Raw genomic sequence first — 10319 nt, 5'->3', positions numbered from 1 at the left:
AGTGAGGTAGTGGAACCACACATCCATTCCTCAGCAGCGCGTTGTGCATGGAAGGAACTCTCTCGTGCGTGGGCCCCACCGCAACAGCTCTCCTCTCTCTCATGCACGAGACGCCCTTTGCCTTGACCCCCACGCACACCAGACTCCATCACCACACCTGACACGTGGGACCACACCCAGCCAGCGACTCGACTCTCCGCACAGTTGGACGGGACAATTCAAATCAAAGCGAACATTTGTTCAAAAAAAAAAATCAAAGCGAACATCCGGAACTCGACCCACCTTTTCGCTCCAGAGCTGCCCCATATTTTTTGGAATTAAAATATCAATATGCTTATTTCCTTTTTGACACCTAAACTTCATTTTGTTCCCTTTTTTAGGGTGCCGTGGTGGTTATTTGGGGAGAGAATTCCGTATTTGGCCTTTTCATAAAATATGCTTCCCTTTTTGGCCCTGCAAAATTACTTTTTTCCTTTTTGACACCTAAACTTCATTTTGTTCCCTTAATGACATTTTCATCACTTTTGGCCACTAACACAATCAGGTGCAATCAAAAAAGTCGGATTTACCCCTGCTTTAGTTCACAGGTAGAATGAAGAAGAAACCCCATGACCGAACTTCTCTTCCTATTTCCCACCCCGGGTCGATGCTGCTGCTGCTCATGGCGAGGCGGAGGGTGACGGATCGTCGACCTCGGCATCCATGGAACGGCGTGTGCCTATGCGCGTGTTCCAGCACTGCTGGCCGGTCGTGGTCTTCTTTGTTGGTCTTAAATACGAGTATACGACAGTAGTATCCCATACATGTATGCTTGATTACTTGTGCGTGAACGTGTCCGTGTAGGACTGGTGTCACTACACCACGGTAGCTAAAAGAAGGCATAGGAGTTGTGTACGTGTGCAACGCCGGGCTACGTAGCTAGCTGTTCTAGCTGGCGAAGGCGTTGGTGCATCTCGGCCACCAACAAGTCCGACTGCTGCGACGCCGGTGGTTGGCGGCCGTGGCGTTGGCATCTGCGGCCGTGACTCTCGGGCGCCGCGATCCGGCAACCTGCACGAGGCATGCAACTGGTACTTGGCGGAGGGCAGTGCATGTGGCAGGGAGTTGATATCGGAACTGTACGCGGCAGCAGCCGTGCGCCATGCGAAAGAGGAGGCAGAGGTAGTTGCCAGGACCGGACGACCAACAACAGCGACTGCCTCATTCCGGGCGAGTGGTGTCCGGCTGCTCGTGGCCAGCAGCACACGCTCTCGTCGTCCTCGTTTGCGTGCCGTCCGCGTGGTGTGTAGCTGCCGGCGCGCGCGGTCTACTATTTGTTTAGAGGATTTATTATGTGTACTGTAGTTTTAAACGTGTGTTAGTTAGAAGATTTAGGAGTATGTGTTGGAGTACTTTGAACGTGATAAATTGTACTTATCATAGATATGATTATGCAAGTTGAGCAGGTGTTTTCCTTTTTTGTATGCACGGATCAGTTTTTTTTTTTTTGCGGGGTGCACGGATCAGTTTAGCTAAGGAAAAATTTTATTGAAGTGCATATATATGCAAAACATCAATGAACATATTTCATAAAATCAGTGGTTACTTTTTTACTTAAATATATCCTATAGTGCACTAGGGGCAAAATGGTCTTTTCATCTCACACTTAACATTATTAGTGACTAAAGGAGACGGAAATGTCATTGAGGGAACAAAATAAACTTTGAGTGTCAAAAAGGGAAAAATATTTTATTTTGGGCCAAAAAGGGAAAGAGATTTTAAGAAAGGGTCAAATAAGGAATTATCTCTTATTTGGGTAAGTACTACTACTAATTCCACGCTTCTGCCTCTGCTTTCTTCCAGCCAATTAATAAAGGTAAAAATGAACAAACATGACCTTAGGCCGAAAGAAATTCACAAAATGAACCGTGGACGAAACTATTTTACCCAGCAAATCCTTTTGGGTAGCTTCCAACGCATAGGCGCTACACTACGCTGCATAGCGCCCGTCTGACAGGCACCACATGCCTCGCCAGCATGGCACTCCGGGGCCAGGTTGGGCCCCACCCCTGCTTAAGTAGTGCCCAGCACCCCCCCCCCCCCCCAAGAACATTCGAACAGAGAGGCGTTGGCCGTGGTTTCCCCCCCCCCCCCCCTCTCTCAAATGCATCCCCGAATCCTGCAGATCTGAAGGTTTTCTCTGTGGATTTCGACCCCAATCCCTCCCTCAAGGTAATCTCCTCTGATCCCCTCCTTTTTCATCCGAAAATTTGCTCACATTTGCTCAAGTCTTACAAGTTTAGGCAAACCCCGGTTCTTCATGGATTTTGAAATGTGTATGGAAATATGAGATGATTATTTGGTGCTTAGCATATGCATTGGCATTTTGTTAGAGTTAGGGTTCTTAGTATGTTAGGGTAAAGGTCATGGTTCTTGTTATGTTAGGGTCATGGTTCTTAGTATGTTAGGGTTAGGGTTATGTTGGGATTAGGGTTGTTGTTCAATATCTACAACAGGGCTAGGGTTTTGATATGTGACTAGGATTTTGTGTTAATATCGGATGAGTACTTATGGTTATATTTTTTTTCATTGTGTTGTTTTAATTATTTTAGGAATGGGGAGAACAGGTGTTTATGTTTATCATGTGGACAAGGACGCCTTTTTGAAAGGTAATATCGAGCCGGACCTGGATGAGCTTGATTTGGTCTTTGAGAGTAGTCCTAGCTATGCCGAGGTCTTGGAACAAGTGAGTAAAGATTTGAATTGTTTGCACCGAAGTGATATTGTTGATTTGGAGGGAAGGCATAATGTGGGGTTTGAAATGCACATCCTTGGGAAGACAGTGCATGTAAACTCCGAGCAACATTGGGTTTCATACATGGAGACAATGGCTGAATCACTATGTACGGGAGGAGTCCTGTCATCTTGATGTACCGTGGGTACCGCTCATCGTACGACATGGCACTCGACGAGGCCCTGTGAGTACGGCATGGCACTCAACATCCGCAACTCGACCGATATTTTTTAGAATTAAAATATCAATGTGCTTATAATTAACTGATACACGGTTGAGTAATTCCATCATTTGCTAATACTTCGTGGTGGTCACTTGGGTAGTACTAATTCCACGCCTCTGCGTCCGCTTTGTCCAGCCAAATAAACAGCAACAACCGCCAAAACAACGATCATTTATGGAACTTTGCACACCACCCGAACACGGATCCCACGCCAGTCCGCAGCCGACAGAGTATGTTTTCCTACCTTCCGTGTGGAAACCCATAACGTACCACCTCACTCCCGCGTGGGCCCTACCTTCATAGTGTCCCAATCGTCCAGCGAGCTAGTACGAGGGATCACCACGCAGGAAACGGTAAAAGGGAACAATCCAGCCACACGCAGCCTACATGCGAAATTACTATGCGTGCGACTCCACACCACATTTCTAACTTTTTTTTAAACACATTACCAACTTCCGATGCTTCGGCGTTGTACTAATATAGATTGACAGTCGATTAACACAGCCATCCCGATTTCGAGAAACAACCAACGCCATCTTGATTTCAAAATTTTCGTTTTGATTTTTGTTGCAAGCTGTAAAAAAAACATTCATCATTCATTCGGTTGTGGAAATCTTTTATCGAAAAGAAGAAGAAGACGAATTGCCCGTGTCGGTGACCTTGCCGTGTGCAGACGCATCATGGGCACATTCTGGCCTCCGTCCTCCGTCGGAAGTCCGTGCTCACGTATCTCGCTGCCGTGGTCCCTCATTTGTGCTGCTCGGTTTGGACTTTCATTTCCAAGCGTCTCGTCTCACAATGTCGTACCCCTTGTCGGCTCGCCGCACAACAGGGTCAATTTTATGTATTTTCGAAAATGCAAAAAAGCGGTAGTGGAAATTTATGACAAAAGACCGTCAGGACAAGAAACCTTTTTTGCGCGACGACCGTCTCCTAGCTATTGAAACCTAATTAACGAAAATTTGTGATGGAAGATGTACAGTATATATAACGAGCATGCATTGCCAACGCACTGATGGATATTGGCGCGCAGTGGGAGTGTGAGACACGACAAAAGCGAAGCAAGTCAAACGAAGCTGGGGCCACCAATATCGTAACTGCTCCAGACTCTCTCACGCACGGGACGTCCTTTCTCCTTTGCCACGAGCCAGACACGTGGGACCCAACCCAACGGCAACTCGACGCAGCAGGCGACAAAACCGAAGCCCAGCCACAAATATCCGTGCCCGCCTTTTCCTGTCCATGGCTTTTTTAGGTTGGCGGGTTGCGCAGGTGTTTTCTGCTGTCTACTAAGTGGTTGTTTGAATTGAGAGTTTTAGCGCTGCGTTTTAAGAAAACAAGTTTAAAGCTGATTTTTTGCTAAACGGGCATTACTAGTTTTCCTCTACACAATTGGTTTAAGAAAAACTTTGTTTGGGTCAGGAAAGTGTGAAACTGGTTTATCTATTTCCCTGTTTGGAGACGGATTGACCAAAGGAAAAACAGTTTTGTCTTCTCTCCGTTGAGCCTGTCGCCTTTCCAAAGCTGGTGGCCACTTTCCCCAAAATTTGGCCGGACGGCCTCCGGATCTCCGATTCGTCGCCGCCGTTTGCCTCATGCCAGCACCAGCACTTCCTGGCGGCTCGCCGCTCCTTTGTCCAGGTACTCCTCCTCTATCCCCATCTTGTAGATGCGGCAACTCACCTCCACTCTGGCATCGACGACAGGGCGCGCGCGGTCTTCGGCGGCCGCTTTCCCTCGACCCCTGCCGGAGGCCAAGAAGATGGGCATGTACGTCCACCTCGGTTGCGATGCCTCCACGAACTCGCTCACCCGCAACTCGATCATCTTCTTGTAAATTTGCTTGCCCTCTAACTTCTTGGTCACCAGTGTCAACATCTCCTTCCACTCCCTCTTGTTCATAAAGTTGAAACAACTCATCATCCCTGTGAACCTTCCTTATGAAGTTATGGATGATGCAACATGCCATAACAATTTGGACCTGTTTTTTGTAAGGATAAGGGATTCCTCCATTCCTTGTTAATATTGGAAATCGAGCTTTCAGAACGCCAAAAGTGCATTCTACAACATTCCGTAGTTGTGCATGTAGATGATTGAACAAATCTTTCTCACTACTATATCGACGATTAGTTCCACGAAAAGAACCAATGTGATAGCGATCTCCACGATAGGGGCAATAAATTTTGGTGTATTTGCATAGCCCGAGTCCACAAGATAAAATTTACCTGCATGTAAAGTTTGGCAGCACAGTCAAATTTCTATTATATCATTATATATTTGTGACAATGAAGATGAACTCGAACTGCATGCATGTATAATTCATGTACATTTCTTTTTACCTTTCGGAACAACAAAGCCACCATCAGCAACAGCCCACCGTAGAACAGCTTGATCGGATGCGGAACCTTCCCATCCAGCAGCCACATATGTAAGTGTCATGTCAAATGATACTACTGCCATTACATTTTGAGAGGGATAACCATGCTGATTTCTGTAGGGAGTTTGTTTATCAAGCTTGATTTTTGCATTAATATGTGTCCCATCAATCGCACCTATACAATTCTGTTTGGAAGTTATGTTAATTAGAATGTAAGCTTTAAACATTGCTCCAAGTCATATGCAAAAGGAACATGTTGTTTGAATATAATACATACCTTGAAGTATGGGTAGTACCTTGGTTCGCCCAATATTTTTGTTGGAACTTCATTGGGCGGATCTGTTATGCAAACATCATGCAAACCATTTATGGCTTTTAATACTCTATTAAAGTGTCGACTAATTGTTTCCCCCGAATGTTGAAATCTATCTTGGAGAACACGATTCCTAACACTGTGACCAATTGTATGCAAGAATATCACTAGCTGTTCATTTACATCCATTCTCTTTGTATCCTTGAGTAAATTCCTCTCGCACAATGCATCTCGCAATAAGTAGAAGGTGTGCTTATCAACACGAAGTTGTTCATAAAATCTAACCGGATGTCCTTCCAACCACTCTCTTGTTTTCTGAGCCCCGGTTAATTCAGAGGTATTACGTGGTGTTTTGAATAGTCTTCCGAACAACACTTGTCGAAAAAATGACAATGCAGAAATGTTATTAATATTCAATTGCTCGGAATCAGAATATTCTTCATCTACCATTTTTTCAATGGATTTGGTTAATGTAGTACATATCACTTTCTGATTTTCTGCAATGTTATTGTTCTTTAACGGATAGAATTTCTGCTAAATGGTAGGAGGAGAATCATTTAATTTATTTCTATGAGAAATGTCGCTCCTGACGTAGCAGATATAGGGGGGACGTGTGTATTGAGGAAAGAAGGACATTACATTGTTACTATGTCAAACCAATCAACCAGAAATAAATAAATATATACACGTGAATTTGCAACTGATATTTATTGTTTGAAAACAAACTTACAGAATGAACTAATGGAAAATTGCAACTATGACTTAAATCTCAAATCTCAATAATCTACGCATTTTCAAGCCAAAGAGACCGAGTCTCTTCATCTAGCTCAATGAAAATCGCCCTTTTATCCGCATGTTCAAATGCTTGTGCAGCTTTCAGTTTTTTTATTGCCTCAAGTCCAGGGATGCTATTTAATACGTACCTGCATACATGCTTTCACTGAGTAAGCTTCTATCTGTTGTGCTGCATTTTTCTTTGATTCAGCGATGCTGAATGATGCGTCCGCTAGGCGATCAATTGCATTTATAGCATCATCAGCTATGCGCTTCTGTCCTTTTGAAGTATTTTATGATCCACTTGCACTGCACTTCTTCTTTTTCTCTTCCTTAGTGGTATCAGGCTTCTTACAAGCAACAGGGGAATCATTTATTTCATCATATTCAAGTTCTACTACCTCATTCAGATCAATTTCTATTTGTGCTTTGCTAGTTTCACCTGTCCCTTCGCTAGATATGGCTCCAACTCCAGATGCGGTAGAGCTAGCACAGATGTCTTGAAGGTCTATCCAACTAGGCCACACTTTATCTCGGTATTCTTGAATATTCTTATCCTTCTACAGTTTGTTAATTTATTGTTAGTTCATTGGTCAAGCGTATGATATAGCAATTATTTATAAATTAATGTTCTTAAACTTACTGTAATGAGATCCTCCCAATTTTCTTCCGGAGCTTTGATCATTTTGTCATCGTCATCCCAACCAAACCCTGTGTGCATTAGAAGTCTATCCATGGTAGTGTAACAACTCCTGTAGTACTTGTGACGATTTTTTATTTGTTGCAACTCAAGTTTGTCTACCTTTGACTCATTGAACTGTTCTAGGATTTCACGCCATGCTTTCTTTGTATATCATGTTCCGTCCTTCCCTCCATTTACAGTTTGTTCTTTCAGTATATTGAGCAATATTTTATCCTCCGAAGTTTTCCATGTGTGGCTTTTTGTGACCTGCTTATCAGTCTTTTCCTTCTTGACATTCTTTATTTGGTTATCCATATTTTCCTAAAAAGAAAGAAAGCAACAAAATGATTACTAGTTAAATCGCAGAAGCTACCCTAGTACTGCAATCTGTGTTGCCTTTCGGCACTAATTAGCTAATAGTACTGTTTACTGTCAATTGTCTTGCAGTATGATGGAGTAATTGTTGTTATTTATTTGGCAAACTTAAGCCCTCAAGGAGACTCTAGAATTTATTAACTTAGTACACAGATTGAAGTCTAACATTGTGATGAAGTAATTATAATATAAGGAAATTTTGTATGAATGCCAATTTCGTAGTGAAAACAAACATCTGACAAATTACGAATGTGACTACTCTTTTGGAAAGGATTGTCTACACAAGTAAACACACAATTACTACGTATTTGCTACTTCAGTTTTGAGGTTGCCCTCATTTTCTCAAAGCATTAACAATTGCTACTAATCTATGTGACTAAGCTCTACTTTCTGATTTTTGACCATACCTGCAGGATGATGAATCTGCAGATTGATTCTCCGTGATGCAAAGAAGTGGCCGAAGGGAGCCTTGTCTTCCAGCAGGGGTCAGCGTCCACCGATCTGTGAACTTAGCCTACCGACGGCGGCCAGGGCGATCACAACAGGTGTTGGTGGCCAGCCATGGACGAACTGCAAAAGCCAGGTCGCCAGATTTGTTTCGTCATGTTTGTTGTACGAGCGTCAGGTATATATAGAAGGGATGAAAAAATTGGCGCGAGGAGCTGGCGGCGGCAAGGTGGAATTGGCGCTAATGAGTTTGTTGAGGAGGGAGCGGAACAAAAAAAGTTAGTTACGTCGAGTTTTCTGTAATCCTGTTTCCATAAAAACAAGTATTAGTCGTTTTTCATAAAACGGGGTTTCCTGGCTTTGTGGAAACAGAGTTTTCCTTATCCATGTACTCCCTCCGTCCCATAATATAAGAACGTTTTGGCACTACTAATGCCAAAACATTCTTATATTATGGGACGGAGGGAGTATTTGTTAGAGGTACCAAACAAGTCTGTTAGGCGGTTAGACGAGTCCACGAAAAACTAGTTTGGCTAATCTTGCGTATCCAAACACGGCTATAGTCAGTCAGAGTTGGCAAATTCGACCCCTTGACGTCCGCGAACGTGCCCGGACGCGTCCGAGGGCACTAACTGGGCACCCCTTAAACGTTGCGCCGCACATTTACATATCGCAAATTCTGATCCTTAAATCCATGCAATCCATGTACGTCAATCATACGATACAAACCGTCTGAATGCCAAAGTTCAAAACAAAGCAAGGCAAATCATAGTTCAACAAATCAGACATGGCAAAGTGAAATCAATGTCCGAGCGTGACGGATGGCCACGAATCACTAGTTGGACGCCTGCTCCTGCTCTGCCTACATCCGGGCAGCCTCCTCCGGCTGCATCCTGCTTCGCCTGTATCCGGGCTGCCTCCTCCGCCTGTATCCGGGCCGCAGCCGCCTCATACTTCCTACGGTCATTGATCTCCATCTTCTTGTCCATAAGCCAATTCTTCGCATGCTCATCATAGAGGGCCTCGTCCGCCAACATGATCCTTGCATCTTCCGCGTCCCGTGCGAGTTGCAACCACTCCTTCTCAAGCTTTATGTCACCAAATGTCTTGGCCTTCTCGAGCTCCCATTTGATCGCCGCTTATTGCTTCTCGAGCTCGATCTTCTCCCTCTCAATTTCCAGCCTCTTCTCCGCCCTCTTTCGGTCCCACTCCATTCTTTCCTTTTACGCATCCAACATGAGCTTGTACCTCTCCTCCTTCTTGTTCTCCCTCGCCGAAAAATGCCCATCCATGTGGAAAACATTTTGATAGCCGCGGCATCTCGGCGGCACGTGCCTTCTCCCACTTGTTTCCCATGGCTTGGCGGTTGTCCTTTGGCACGGTGGCTTTTTCATTCGTCACGACAACATCGTCCTCTTCATGGTCCAACCCAATTGATTGGTTCGAGCTTGAGCCATCATTCCTCTTTTTGCCGGACTTGAGGTCGGCCACGAGTTGGTTCCACTTCGGCTTGTCGTTTAATATGATCCAACAATGGCTAGAAGCAAATGGCTTCTTCTCCACCTCGTTATACAAAGGTGGCCACCACCACCGTCTAACAAACAACATATATTTTTAAAAAAATTCAAGAAAGTCATGGTGGAAAATTACGACGAAAGAATGTCAGAGCAAGAAGAGGGAGGGGAGGGGGTCGCCCTTAATTATTATTATTTTGGGCGACGACCCTCTCGTGTTGAAACCTAATTAACGAAAAATGGTGATGGAAATCATGTACAGTTTCTAGATATACTAGCCTGCATGCATTTCCAATACACTGATTGATTTTGCAAGTTGATCGACTACATTAGTTCGTGCCAAGTTCATTCATATTCATAGGAGTACGTAGTACATTAGTATTTTTCTATCTCGATAAAGCGTACTACTCCTACTACCGTACACTTTCTGGCTGGGTCGGTCCACAGTCCGTTTCTCGGCAGCGCGTTGTGCGAGGAAGGAACTCTCTCGTACCCGTCAAAAAAAAAGGAAGGAACTCTCTCGTGCGTGGGCCCCACTGCAACAGCTCTCCTCTCTCTCACGCACGAGACGCCCTTTGCCTTGACCCCCACGCATACCAGACTCCATCACCCACACCTGACACGTGGGACCACAACCGGCCAGGGACTCGACGCAGCACTTCCGTCCCTGAAGAGTTGGACGCGACAAATTCGAATCAAGGCGAACGAAGCTGGGCCCACCAACATCCGCAACTCGACCCAGCCTTTCCGCTCCAGGCTGTCCCATATTTTTTGGATAGTTTGGATTGCTTACCACATGCTAATTCCACCCTTCTGCCTCCGCTTTGTTCCATCCAAATAA

This window comes from Aegilops tauschii, chromosome 2 (genome assembly GCF_002575655.3).
Source record: "Aegilops tauschii subsp. strangulata cultivar AL8/78 chromosome 2, Aet v6.0, whole genome shotgun sequence".
Lineage (NCBI taxonomy): Eukaryota > Viridiplantae > Streptophyta > Magnoliopsida > Poales > Poaceae > Aegilops > Aegilops tauschii.
The sequence above is the reverse complement of the archived record's forward strand: the minus strand, read 5'-3'. Positions refer to the sequence as shown.